General features: G+C 42.1%; 1 protein-coding gene and 1 pseudogene across 1 annotated transcript in view; one reads left to right on the forward strand and one right to left on the reverse strand.

The window, feature by feature from the left end:
- Positions 1 to 13,344, forward strand: part of PPM1L (protein phosphatase, Mg2+/Mn2+ dependent 1L) — a 270,729-nt gene that overhangs the window by 105,696 nt on the left and 151,689 nt on the right. The window lies entirely within an intron of this gene.
- Positions 1,096 to 13,344, reverse strand: part of LOC105887424 — a 68,631-nt pseudogene continuing 56,382 nt past the window's right edge.

A 13,344-nucleotide genomic window follows, 5' to 3' on the forward strand; every position in this document is an offset into this window, starting at 1 on the left:
CCGAGCCACAATAATTTGATCTTATCCAGCAAGGCATTTTAGTTTGTCCTGAACCCTTAGAGCCACTGTGGCTTTTTTCTCTTCTGGGTGCTCAGAAAGGTACGTGACTAAAAGCTTATCTGAATTTCAGGAGAGTAAAGCCTCCTACTTTCAAAAAATCTGCTTGTCTATAAGACTATGCAAAATACTCGTGCAGACACACTCTGGGCTTTTAATATTAACGGAGTAGTTTCACTTTATTAGTTGTATTAATTGTAAAGATCATTGGAGCTGTGGGCTAGCTTTTATCCTAGGCTGAAGGTAGTGAAGCCCGAGTCTGTGAGAATGTGGCAAACCTTTACAATTTCATTCTACTTTGTTGGAAAGATTCATATCCCATGCACACTTTTTGACTTATTCATATTTCCTTTAGAAATACTCAACATTTAGTACTTAATCCTTACTGTTTAGGTGAAAATGTGCTTATGAGGAGAACAGTGATGCTGAAGTGCTGATAAAGCATCGCATGCTGTAAGCATCCAAGGTCTTTGAATTTTGTGATTTTTCGGCTTAGCACCACTTTAATAGCTCTCTTAAAAGTCAAATATGATTTCCATGGTACTGTACTGAGAGGTGATAACGGTAAACTCTCTCTCCCAAAACAAATGCTTCATTTCCTGTTATATTGTAGGTACTTTTTCTTTATCCATGAAGGGTTTTGAACAATCACTGTGACTTCTGATTACCTCTATTTTTCTGATTCCTAACCTTTCAGACTAGTTTTTAGACTCAAACAAAAGCTTTGTATCATTGTCGTTTTAAATTTGTAGAGTCACTTTCTCTCACAACTTTTAAAAGAATGGCGGGGAAAGATGATCAGCAAATAATACGTAGTTCCTGGAAATTTAGCCCAGGCTAGAATGCAGTGGCCTCATCGTAGCTCACTGCAGCCTCAAACTCTTGGGCTCAAGTGATTCTACTTTGGCCTCCCAAAGCACTAGGATTATAGTATCTGACAGTTATTGAATTTTTTTGTGTGTATATCTTTGTACAAGACTTTGTTAAAGGTCTTTACAGAGCAACATTCAGACTCCAGGTACAGCTGCCAAGGAGACCTTATTGTGTTGTGGGGATTGGCTGGGGACTGGCCGGCAGCGCTGGCTTCCCACCCTTCCATTCCGAGATAGGGTAGTAGGCAGTATCTTATCTGTGGGTTCTATTACACCCATATGGTCATGGAGGGGCTTCTTAGGGCCAGGCTTAGCAGTAGGGGCCCAAGGTAGCATGATCTGCACCTTGGTGCCCAGCACACCTTGTTGGAGCAGCATGTGGAGCACAGCAGTGTCTAACAGGTCCCCACTGCGGCTCATCAGGCCACCCACAAACTTCTTGGACTTGGCCCTCTGTCCTCAGACTTTCCCAGACACCTTGACCCCACAGCCCATGGTCCACTCTCCATGATGAACCCCAGCACACCCTAGCAGGCTCTCTGCACTGCAAGGCCTCCAAGGAGTTGGTAACACAGAGATTTGCCTGCACAGCGGCACACAGACCTCTTGCGACCACCTTTTCAGCATAAAGCTCTACGCCGCCCTCGGGGAAGCCAAACCTTTTCTGAACTGCACTAGTCAGTTCCCGAAAGTGTTGGCCCTCCTCACCAGGAACATTCTGTGTTCTGGTGACTGAGATCATGATTTCTGTTCTGGTTGGTGTAACTCAACTCCAGAGTAGCCATTTTCAGCCAGCTCATGAGTAGGAAACTCCTTTAGTTGAGCTTTGAAGATGCCATCAGCCACTAACTCCCTCCATCTTGGAGGAAGATCCTGGAGACCTGCACCTCCCTCTTGCTGCTGAGCGCTGCAGAAAGGAAACCTGTTTTTGAACTTTGAATTTTTAACAAACTGTTAAAAGTACCTGTAGCCATAATTGATTTAGCAGGAATCTTAGAATCAGGTTCCCATTTACTATTTTTGGCCTGTAATCAGTTGCATGTTCTATTTATAACATAGCACAAAACAAGCTTATTTGCATTACTGCCCTTTAATTTTGGATCTTAAAGGTTTGCATCTCAGTGTTCATCTAGTTTCTCTTCTCCCCTTCCCTGTACTGTTTTGATGTTACTAAAATTTCCTTGACACTTCCTTCACATGTCCTGGCTTCCTTCCCTCCCTTCCTTTTTACTTGTATATTTAAATCTAGAAGAAAATTTTGTCCCAAATAAAATATTTTTTTAGTCAGTATTACAGACAGACAACAGTAAGCTTCAGGTCTTTGTTGATGAAGCACTTGAAGATAGGATTTATTTTCTCCTTCACTAATATGGTTAGAAAATAGCAGTAACGTTTTGATGAGCGGCTGGTGGACTGCAGCTGACCCCGTGCAGTTGGTAGCACGCTGTCATTCTGAAGGTTAAACAGCTGTGCCGAAGAGAGTCATTTTGGTTTAGTCCTTTTGATTTAGAACTATCTGAAGGCTGAGTTCCAGGACAGACTGTCTATACAGTCTTTAATGTATTTAGTATATTCTTATATACTATCAGAATTCAGGCTAAATAACCTGAACCCCTTGACTTCGTACTGGATTACGTTTTGTTGAGAAAAAATAACATTATTTTTTAAAAAGAGCACGCTGATCTGCAAAAAGGCTGTGAAGAAATATTAGCCTTTGGTGGAAGCAGAGCATTATTACATAAGCCTTAGGTTGATACTGTAGAATGGCTTCCAGGACTGAGGAATTGGAAGCATCCTGTTTTAATCCTTTGTAACCCAGCCACTTGCGTCAAACTGAGCATTCCTAACACTTGATACTTTTCAAAAGACGGAGACACCTATTTTTGTGTGTGTGTGTACAGATACATAAGCGACACCTATTACCTGACCCCTCTTTACTCCCAACCGTGGTCTTACGAAGGGGGAGTTCTGACACATTTCACCTTGAGATGTGGGTGAGTGGTAGCAGATACAATATGGGTGACTTCCCAGATTGTGGCCAGTTTTCAAGGCACTCTGCCAAGACTTTAGTGTTGGGGAGCTGGAGGATCCAGGTCAGATTTCAGGTCCTGGTCAGTGCACCGGCGGCGTATCAGTAACTACAGCACCCCTGACGTGCGTCAGACAATTCACTTAACACCTCTTTTCTCCTGGCCACCGGAGCAGGGCCTACTTTTCTCTAGCCCAGATTCTTTGGATTTATTTCAAAAAATGTGTGGGGTTTATTTTTCATTGGTTTATTTCTACCTAAAACCCAGTCTGAGGAATAAGGATCTACTTACTTTTGACGCAAATGCCTTATTTTAATAAGGTGAATAGAGTTCAGTGATACTTAGAGATTGAGGAGTTTTGGCCATAGTTTCACTGGTAGTACAAAGTTTGTATTTTAAATTAAAAAAAACTTAAATCTTCAGATCAAAACATATTTACTATGACAGTTAACTACTGCTTTTCCAGGAGAGAAACTTGTGAACAGAACTTGAAGAAATCTCCTGCACAGCTACAGAAAGACATTGCTAGCTCTTGAAACGGGATGGCTCTGGCCTTAAGAGTCATGGTCACTGCTTTGGGCTTAAAACTCTTGTTCTCAGGGAAGTATCTTTGATCTGAATACAGTTTCTGGAACTGTGTTTTGATCAGAAGGTACCTAAGAACTCAGGAGAGCCAAGCCTGCTCTGAGAATGTGCTGAGTAATGCAGCCTCTGTGATCCTTGCTTTCCCCACCTGCATGAGGACGCCAAGCTCTTGGGTTGTTGCAAAACTTTAACAAACTCGTGTTTATAAACTCTACGAGCACAGCTCCTGGAACAGAGAAGCTTCTCTCCTTTTCCCCTGTTCTCCAGCCTAAATTAATAACTGGACTTAGGAACACAGCAGTAAAGGGAGAGTTTATAATAATAATGTAACTACTTAGATAGAAGATATTCTGCCTCTCCTGCTGTAAATTTTCTTTTTACATCCTTTGCCCATGTCCCTCTTTTTTGCTTGGCTTTGTTTTGATTTGTAAGACCTAGTTATTGAAGATGTAAATCTTTTTTTTTTCTTTCTTTCTCTTTTTTTTGACAGGTTCTCATTTTGTCACTCAGGCTAGAGTGCAGTGGTGTCATCATAGCTCAAAATTCTGGGCTCAAGTGATCCTCCTGCCAAGTAGCTGGGACTACAAGTGTGTGCCACTCCACCAGGCTATTTTTTTTTGACATGGGATCTTGTTATGTTGCCCAGGCTGGTCTCAAACTGCTCACCTCAAGTGATCCTTCTGCCTTGGCCTCCCACAGTGCTAGGATTATAGACATGAGCCACTGCACCCAGCCTAATGTTATAAGTCTTATATTAGGCATGTTGTAAATATTTCTTCTGTTTTGCATATGGTGTTTTCAGCCATGCAGAAGTTTCGAGTTTTGTTCCATGGATCTGTTGTTTTTCTTTGAATCTAAGAACCATCAGTTGTATGACATATATTGATTTTGGAGATGTTGAAATGTGAAAAAAGTCTTAGAGTCAGTGAAGTAGAATATCAGCCTTTTTTTAGATCTAGTCTTTGGTGGGTTTTTTGTGTGTGTTTACAAATATGTAAACATATACCAATATGTAAATTGGGTTCCTTTTCTATACTCAAAAGAAAAATTATTGCAAATATGAGTGGATTTGAGAACATTCTCTCCAGCTAAGCAAACACTAGGATGAATGTAGTTGCATAGAGCTTGGAAACCCTGGGATGGACTTCAGGGCATTGAGTGGGATCCTTTATTCTTGGTTTATCCATTGTGGCCAGAATCATGTGCTGTCCTTGCTGCTGTTCTCACCCATCTGTCTGTTGCTCAGTCCCTCCTGATACCTGTCTCTGTGGCAGCAACAATTCAGAATTAGTCCTGAGGACAGGGTTAGTATTTCTCGCCAGTGCCCACCACTGGCACTTGTGCTCCCAGACCCCGACTATGGGACAAAGTTGTGTGTGGTGGGGTAACCTGTAAAGCAGACACAGAGTAGAAGGCTGAACTGCCAGGTGAAAGCCCAGGGCAGAGCACTCTAAACTTCCTGGTCACCACTGTGTTGGTTTCCCACCTGCCCTTTCAAAAAACAGCCAAGGTTGTTCTAAGGCCGAGAAGCAGCCGTGCTCCTAACGTACCCTCAAAATATAAGAATATGATACAAGATTGTTTATTTTGGAGTCAAGATCCCAGAAGTATTCACATGGCTCAAAAAGGACCGAAATTCATTACACATTTAAAAAAATCAAGCCACTATAATAATTAAGAGCCACTTGCTTCTGTGTAAAGCATAGTCATCACCAGCACATCATTAGTTGATGACCTCCCGGTAACCTAAGCCCATTGCAGACAGAGCATTGGGAACCGTGATGGACCCTCATAGCGACATTGCTGTGTCTCCACGGTAATTCACGAGCTATGCCGGTTCTCAGTTATTCATGGGCTTGGCAGGATATGGTGGCTTTAAAGCCAGGGAAGCTAAGACCTTAAAATTATAATTAGTTGTTCCAAAGCTGATAATTAGATCCACTGAGGTCCTCCCACATAAGAACATGCCTTTACACACAATTCATGAAAACAGAATAATTAATGGAAATTTATTTAAACTTGTCTTCTCTAACATTTCATTTAAACAAATCTTGTAGCATGGTTTTAGCTCTTGGAAAATCCTAAAATAATAACAATAAGAGAGTAAAAGCAACTGTAGGAAAGAGTAGTTATTTTTAAATCTTGGTAGACAAGTGGGACCTGCCTGCTCATCTGTGGAGCACACCTCTGTTATTTCTCAGAAATTAAATAGCATGACCCTTTGATTGAATCCAAAGGTGGAAATTTAAATAGGTAACTTTAAAGTAATTGGCTTGAAATCCAAGGATCTATTCTGGGATGCTTTAGAAATTTTTATTCCCTTTTCACCTCAGCTTTAAGATATATATAAATGTCAAGGTTTCAGTTCCAAAGTCTGCTGTTATACTTCTCTAAACTATTTTCTTATAATTGGCACTGTTCAAATCCTTTTTGGAATAGGATTTGAACTGGAGTAGGAGAAGAAGATAGTTTGGAAGAATCAAGAAGTATGTAACAGTGGAATCTAAAAACCAAAACAAAGAGAGGTTAAAGGGACAGATCTGATCTATTTGATAGGAGCGAGAGTGGAAAAGTGATATATTATCAGAAAGGTCTTCATGCACATGAAGTGTTCTTTTCTGGACTTTGGGGATTAGCTATTCATCTCTGCTAAGGGCAAAATGAAAGGAAATGGTTTTAAGACTAGAGCATGAAGAGGTTAAGGTTAGAGAAGAAATCGTTTAAAAGTATACATTTGCTACTAATAAATTAACAACCTCAGCCACCTAAATAAGACTGAATATACTAATAATTCTACCCTTTTAGTCTGATTATGCTGTGACTCATAAATCTTCCCCGGGTAGCTTTTAAACAGATGTGGGATGGTTAGCATGTCCCCTGGTCATTTCCTGCTAAGGTTCCTGATTCACTCTATTTCAGCAGACTCTGTAGCTATCACATGCCTGTTTCTCGTCCTCCTTTCTTATTTTGTATAATATTGAAGAGTATTTTACATTTAGATGTCATTTAAAGTTGTTACCTGTTAAAGAGTCCCTTTTAAATGTGATTCATGTCATATATTCAGATAGCATAATTGGAACATTTTTATTGAGTAGAAAACGTCCACTTTTGCGTATTAGTTAAGGCATCATTTTTCCCCAATATTTGCTTTTTCTGGTGATCATTGAACACTGAAGCTATGTGTAACTCAGATCTTTTCTCATGTTATGGAGTACAGTCTTTTCCTGGGAAATAAGTCTTTGCCCCGAGTGAGACACTCCTGCACTGTCAGAAGGTGCTGTGGCTCTTACTGTGCGCTGACGCTAACAGCCAGCAATCACTCAGCTGTTTCAGAAGTGGGTGTTGGTCATTTTCTGTCAGCTCTGTGGGACAAAGGGATGGAGCCTATAAATTTTGGAGGAGAAAGGTTTAGAGAAGCCCTTAATACAATTCCTGTGGGTCGTGACCCACAGATTAAGAACCGCTGGAGAGGGATATTTGTCACATCCAGCTTTTCAGAAGAAATGACTCCTTAGATACCATTGAGCCAAATATCTTTTCTAAAATGATGCATTTATTTCTCTTTTTTGCTGTTTTGGTACCCTCTCCCTCTTTCATGATTTAAGCTTTGACAACTACAACAAAGCCTGTATTTCTTGAGCACCTGCCACACGCCCCTTCCTAGAAACCAGGGATACAGCAGTAAGCACGACAGACCGGTCAGGCTGCTGCCCTCACGGAGGGGACAATTTTGCCATCATTTTTTGCATGTTTACATAACAGGGAACCAACCTGAATTCAATATTGATTTCATTTTAATCTATTGTTAATAGATAACAATATAGGAATATTGTTAATATAAGAAAAACAAATACACTACTGGTTATACACATTCAAGATTGACATAAAGCTATTAGCTTGTATACTGTTTAGGATTTGGATGAAATCAGTTACTTGTCTGTCAATATTGCATTCAAGGGTTTGAGAAGGACTTAGAGAGATTCTTCATCCTATTATATGGGGTGGCCATAAATTCTGTGTGCAATTAAAATAGTTTACTATTTTAATAGTTGACTATTTTAAATTGCACACGGACTTGATGGCCATGCTGTATAGGTAATATCTAGAGGATTCTTAAAAGAAATCAGGATGCACAATTTTCTTTCATATGAACCACTGCCTTGGCATAGAGTCTTCACTTCCGGCAGTTGCCGGGTCCCTCTCATCCCCCTCCCAGTAAAGCTAAGGCGAGGCCCAGGTTTCTGTCGTGTTGAGGTGAAGGCCAGGGCATTCTGGGTTCTGACACATGCACAGGCATCCCTCTCCCATAAAGCCATGATAAAAATACAGAACAGGCAGTCCCTGAGTTGCAAACATCCAACTGATGGACGATTCATACTTACAAACAGGAGCTATTATAGGAAGTCCCCAAGTTACAAACATCCAACTGACATATGACCCACATTTACAAATGGGAGCTATTACAGGTGACGAGTACATGTACCTGTTCCAACTTACATACAGATCCAACTTAAACCTACAGAACCTATCTTGTTCCTAACCCAAGGACTGCCTATACATCTTATATTCTATGAACAATATTACTGGCTAGGATCAGCTGCATAAATTTCTAGGCTAGTTAGGTACTTAATGTGCTAACCTGATAATTTAATCACTGTTCGGAAAATTTTTTTCTAAATTCAAACTCTGGATTCCTGTCCTTGCACTGGATATATAGAAGCACATTCTTGATGAAGAGAATAACATCTCCATTTGGGGGACGTCCATAGTGTTGAGACTGGACCTTGCTTTAGTAGAATTATGATTCTAGTTCATTTAATGTACATCACTGTAAGGAAATGAACTTGTATCATGGATTGAGGATTTGGCCTTTATTCCAAGATAAAACCTAGTTATTAACCAGGCTACATAATGGTTTGTTCTTTCATACCAAAATTGTTGAGGGCTGTTTGTTTTCTGTGTGTGTAAGACATTTTCTGGGCTTTTAGTTACCCAGTATCTGAACGCCTGTACTTATTTGGGGTGAATTCTTTGTTGTATATGCCTCTGTAGGAGACAGGGTTTCTCTTCCAGAAGGGGTCAGATCCTCGTGTCCCTGGAAGCTAAACCTCAGTTATGTGACTTGGGCTCAGCCAGTCAGTACTATTTACCCAGAACTTTGAATCTTGAGGGCGTGATTGAAAGATGCAGATGCGGCTGGTTCTCAGTAGCAGGGGTGGAGCTGCGAGTCCATCCCGCTGCTGTCCATCCCCGCAGAGAAGGGACAGGTGTGTTAGCTCGACTCTTCCTGTGAGTCTCAGTCTCCTGCTTCCCAGCCTTCCTTCAGCTTCTCTTGATTCTAGTTCTTTTCCAGAAAGGCTTCCAGCTTTTTCTTTAAGTCTTAGAATTCTCATTAGCCTTCAAGTCAACATTTTTCCCTTTAGGGCTGCTGAAGTTGGTTTCTGCTGCTTGTAACCAAGAGCCCTGACTGATAGTGTGAAAACTAAAATAACTGACAGATTATATTTTCCAAAATGGTCCCACTGCTATATATCCTATCCCATCTGCCTTTTTCACAGTGTGGCTTCACACTCCTCGGTTGAGATGTGGAGGTCTGTTTCTATTCCCTGAACCTGGCTGGGTCAGTAGATTGTGAGAGAATTGATAATTATGTGGGCATACCAAGGCTGGGCTGTAAAAGGAATACGGCGCCTCCTCTTGGACATGTGCCTTGGCAGCCCTGAGCCAGGGACCCTGAATCCACCATGCCTGGGAGAGCGCTATGTAGAGTTGAGCAGGACTACAGAGGAACCCCAGCAGTTTGAGTCTTTCCAGTTTAGGTGACAGGACAGGCGTGATATAGCAAGGTATCAGATGATTTCTCAGCCCCCAGTTTTTGCGCTGGCCCAGCTGATGATAGGTAGAGCAGAAATCAACTATCTTCCTCGAGCTTTTTTCACTGAATATGAACAAAATAAATGTTGCTATTGTTTAAGCCACTTTGGGTTTATGATGTACCATTACGTGTCAGGAATGGTAGCTATTACAGACATTCAGACACCTAAACTGTGATCTCTAGCATAGAATCATGCCTTCAGATTCTTAAAAGGTAGAATTATCGATATGAAAATAGACTTACTGACCTAGTTTCCCCCTTTTGCATTTCATAGTTTTAAAAGAGTGATCATTTGATCGTTTGCAGAATTACTTGGTTGGAATAACATCAGAGAGGTTTATTGTTGCTGGAAATGTAGAATATCAAGACTGTCTTCTATACTGAAATGTTAAGAATACTAGTCTCCTGGACGTTTATAGCAGCGTTACAGCTGATTTCACTATGAGGGGATGCAGTGTTGGTTGGCAGTCCCCTGTGCAAATATGTCTCTAAATGTAAACTCAATCCTTCTGTTAACCCTGAGCTCATTGTTTAAGAAGATGAAAATGCTGCTTTTGGGGTGGGGTTAAATACCCCATCTACCAAAGGGGACCTAGAGGGAATTTTAGAAATTAAATAAAAATAGTTAAAGAGTATTTTAGGATTGACTGTGTGCCAGGCACAGTGCTAAGTGCCTTCAGGTCTTCTTATTTAATCATTATAATAATCTTACGAGGGACTTGTTTTGCCCTCCCTATTTATAGGTGAGGAAGAACATTTAGGTTAAGTAAAATTTGCCTGGGTCACATAGCTAGCAGCTGGGATTTGAATCCAGGACTGTATGTGACTCCAGGGTCAGTGTGCTGGTGACGGACAGGCTATGTAGCCAGATAGCTGTGAGGGATAGTTGAGCGTTTTATCTCCTGCTTTCCTCTGACTTGTCTTGAAGTATTTTTAGGTCTCTTGATGATTAATGCCACACACAGACCCCAGCTCTTTTCATGTATTTCCCTTTCAGAGTCAGGTGAGGATACACTTTCCACGGCTCCTCCCATTTGCTGTAGAAGTCTTGAAGTGTTTTAAGGGGCTCCCCTTACTCTATTAGGAAAAATGTGGAAATGTAAGCTTTACGGGGATTTTGATGGCCTTAGTGGCACCTTGTTTTCACAATCTTTGGATCAGACCTACTTACTCATTTTTTATTTTTTGAGACAAAGTCTCACTCTATAGCCCAGACTAAAGTGCTGTGGCATCAGCCTAACTCACAGCAACCTCAAACTCCTGGGTGCAAGGAATCCTCCTGGCTCATCTCCTGAGTAGCTGGGACTACACGTGCCCCCCACAGCCTGGCTAGTTTTTCTATTTTCAGTACAGACAGGGTCTTGCTCTTGTTCAGGCTGGTCTATGGCTCCTGAGCTCAGGCAATCTACTCATCTCAGCCTCCCAGAGTTCTAGGATGACAGGTATGAGCCGCTGCACTGGCCTCACATCTACTTTTTATAAGAAGTGTACAAGTTATACACAAATGGTACAAAATAATTTATCCATCGTGATGACACCAATTGCTGAATGTTCAAAGTAGAAGATTCTTACTTCTAAGACTTGAAACTTGAGTGACTGGTGGCAGTAAATCAAGGGTTTGCGTACTTCTGGGGGGACGAACGTGGAGATGGTTCTAGTTGTGTGGTGTGTGTGCGCACGTGCACTCCCCCAGCACACTTGATGGTGTGGACCCAGGGCAAACAGTGCTGCCCCAGAGTTGAAGGAGAACAAGGACAATTATATGCCACTGTTGCATGAGATCCCGATGACTGTTTTATATGCTCATCGTGTCCTGCTTCATCAGTATAGATGATTAACGGGAGAACACCGGCAAATAAGAAGTTAGAAGAAACATCTCTGCGCTCCTCACCAAGGCCCAGGTCTCCGCTCTGCAGGCGCCCTGTGCTTCACTGCAGGCGGAGACTTCACTGTTACCATAAACGGCACCACTGAATTTTATATTTAGAGGAATTGATTTCCTAGCAAACGACAGGCGCCTGGAAACTCCGTCATCCCATATACTCTGCATTGAATTACAAGAAATCCTTTTAATGCAGAGACTCTGTGCGGGCACAGCTACAGTGGCTGGAGCACCATACTGCGGGGACGAAAAGGTGCATTTTCCCTAATGACACAGAGGGAATGAAAAAACCTTCGTGTTGTTTGTGAATCTTGCACACAGCTTCCTGAGCCTCGCATGTGACAAAAGCATTTGCTATTTTTATATCCTTTGGGAATGACTTCTGTACCTAAGCAACCAATCATAGGCTGAGAACCCCAAACTACAGAGAAAAGGATATTTTACTAATTAGCCACAGAGAAAGGGATACTACCACATCCTAGAGAGTCTAGGTTTGCAGAACTCCAATGAAGGACAAGGGTTTGCATTTTTTCAAAGTCCGATATTCTGGTGTTTCACTGCAGAGACTTAGAATTAATGTGAATACTCCTTCAAGGTCTGTTTACTATTACCCACGTGTGTCACAGGTATAAACGTGTCTTTAAACTCAGGTCTGTAAGAAATAGCCACAATTTAAATTTTGTGGAATAGCTTAATTTCCAGCAGGGGACCTTTTCTACTCTGACCTGGGCTGCAGAGAAATTTTGCTTTGGCCATTCTTCGGGTTTCCCCGTCTCCGAGTTGGCAAGCTGGGGATGCGTGTGTGTAAGCCGAGGAGCCTCTGGCCTCGGTGGGCACATCCTCTTCAGCTCTCTCTTGCTCTCTGGTGATGCCTGGCTCATAGAAATAGTTCTGTGTTTTGAGGGTAAGTACCAGGCGCCTGCCATCTCCCTCTCCATAAGCCCCACACATTGGCCCAGTTGGGCTGGAAACAGATAATCCAGCTCACGTATGCATGGGCATATACAGAGAAAAGGGTTTCTTAGCTTTAGTGCAGATTTGGGCTCAGAGTTTCAGAGTGTGGAACAGAAGTTTTGGGGCTGGGACCCGAGTTGGTCTGCTTGGGCTGCTAAAACAAAATATCATAGACTGGTCACAGTCTGTGATTTCAGCGACATCACCACAGCTGAAATCTGTGGTTCCAGCGACAAACACTTCTGACAGTTTTGGAGGCTGGGAAGTCTAAAGTCAAAATACTCGCTGATCCAGTTCCTGGTGAGGGACCTCCTCTCTCTTGGCTTCTGTCCTCATGTGGTGGAGAGAATCGCATGAGAGCAAGTGCTGTGGTGACTCTCCTTATACAGGCACGAGGACCTCACCCTCGTGACCTCATCTAAACCCTGTTGCCTCCCAAAGACCCCACCTGCAAATGCTGTCATACTGTGGGGTAGGGTTGCAGCATATGAGTTTTAGGGGGACATAAGCATTCGGTTCTTACAAGGGCCCCTTTCAGATTGTCTTAAAGAGCCTACGGAAGTATTAATTAGAGCAGTGGAAGAAGCCAAGGCAAGTTTCACTCTAAAGTGTGCAGCCACTTTTTAAAAATATCAGGTGTGGATTATGGAAGGCACAAGTGAGCCTTTCCTTCATAATGAGGGCCGCCCTTGAACATTCCGTTCAATGGGATTCCTGCCCAGTGCTAACAGAACACTTCTAAACACGTGCGATTTATTTGTGCCTGCTGAAGAAGATTCCTGTAGTTTGGTTCCCCACCCCAGGAACTGCCACTAAACCCTCAACATTTATTAAACTTAGACCCTGAACTGTTGCCAACTAGTTTTACTTTGCTCAAGGATAGCAAGGACACCTTCTGTATTAGGGGAAATATTTGCCTTTTATGCTTTGAAGGTAGCAAAGAAAGAAGGCAAACCAAACAACATTTTCCTATGAAAAGAATTTGAAAGGTTATGCCCTGCCACAGGTGTGAGTAAGGAAAGGTCCCATGGTAATGACCCTCTGCTGGGATCCTGAGAAAGGAATGCCACCTGTTCTTCACTCTGTCCC

The sequence above is a fragment of the Otolemur garnettii genome, unplaced genomic scaffold (assembly GCF_000181295.1).
Source record: "Otolemur garnettii isolate 467f Iridium unplaced genomic scaffold, OtoGar3 scaffold00084, whole genome shotgun sequence".
In the NCBI taxonomy this organism is placed as follows: domain Eukaryota; kingdom Metazoa; phylum Chordata; class Mammalia; order Primates; family Galagidae; genus Otolemur; species Otolemur garnettii.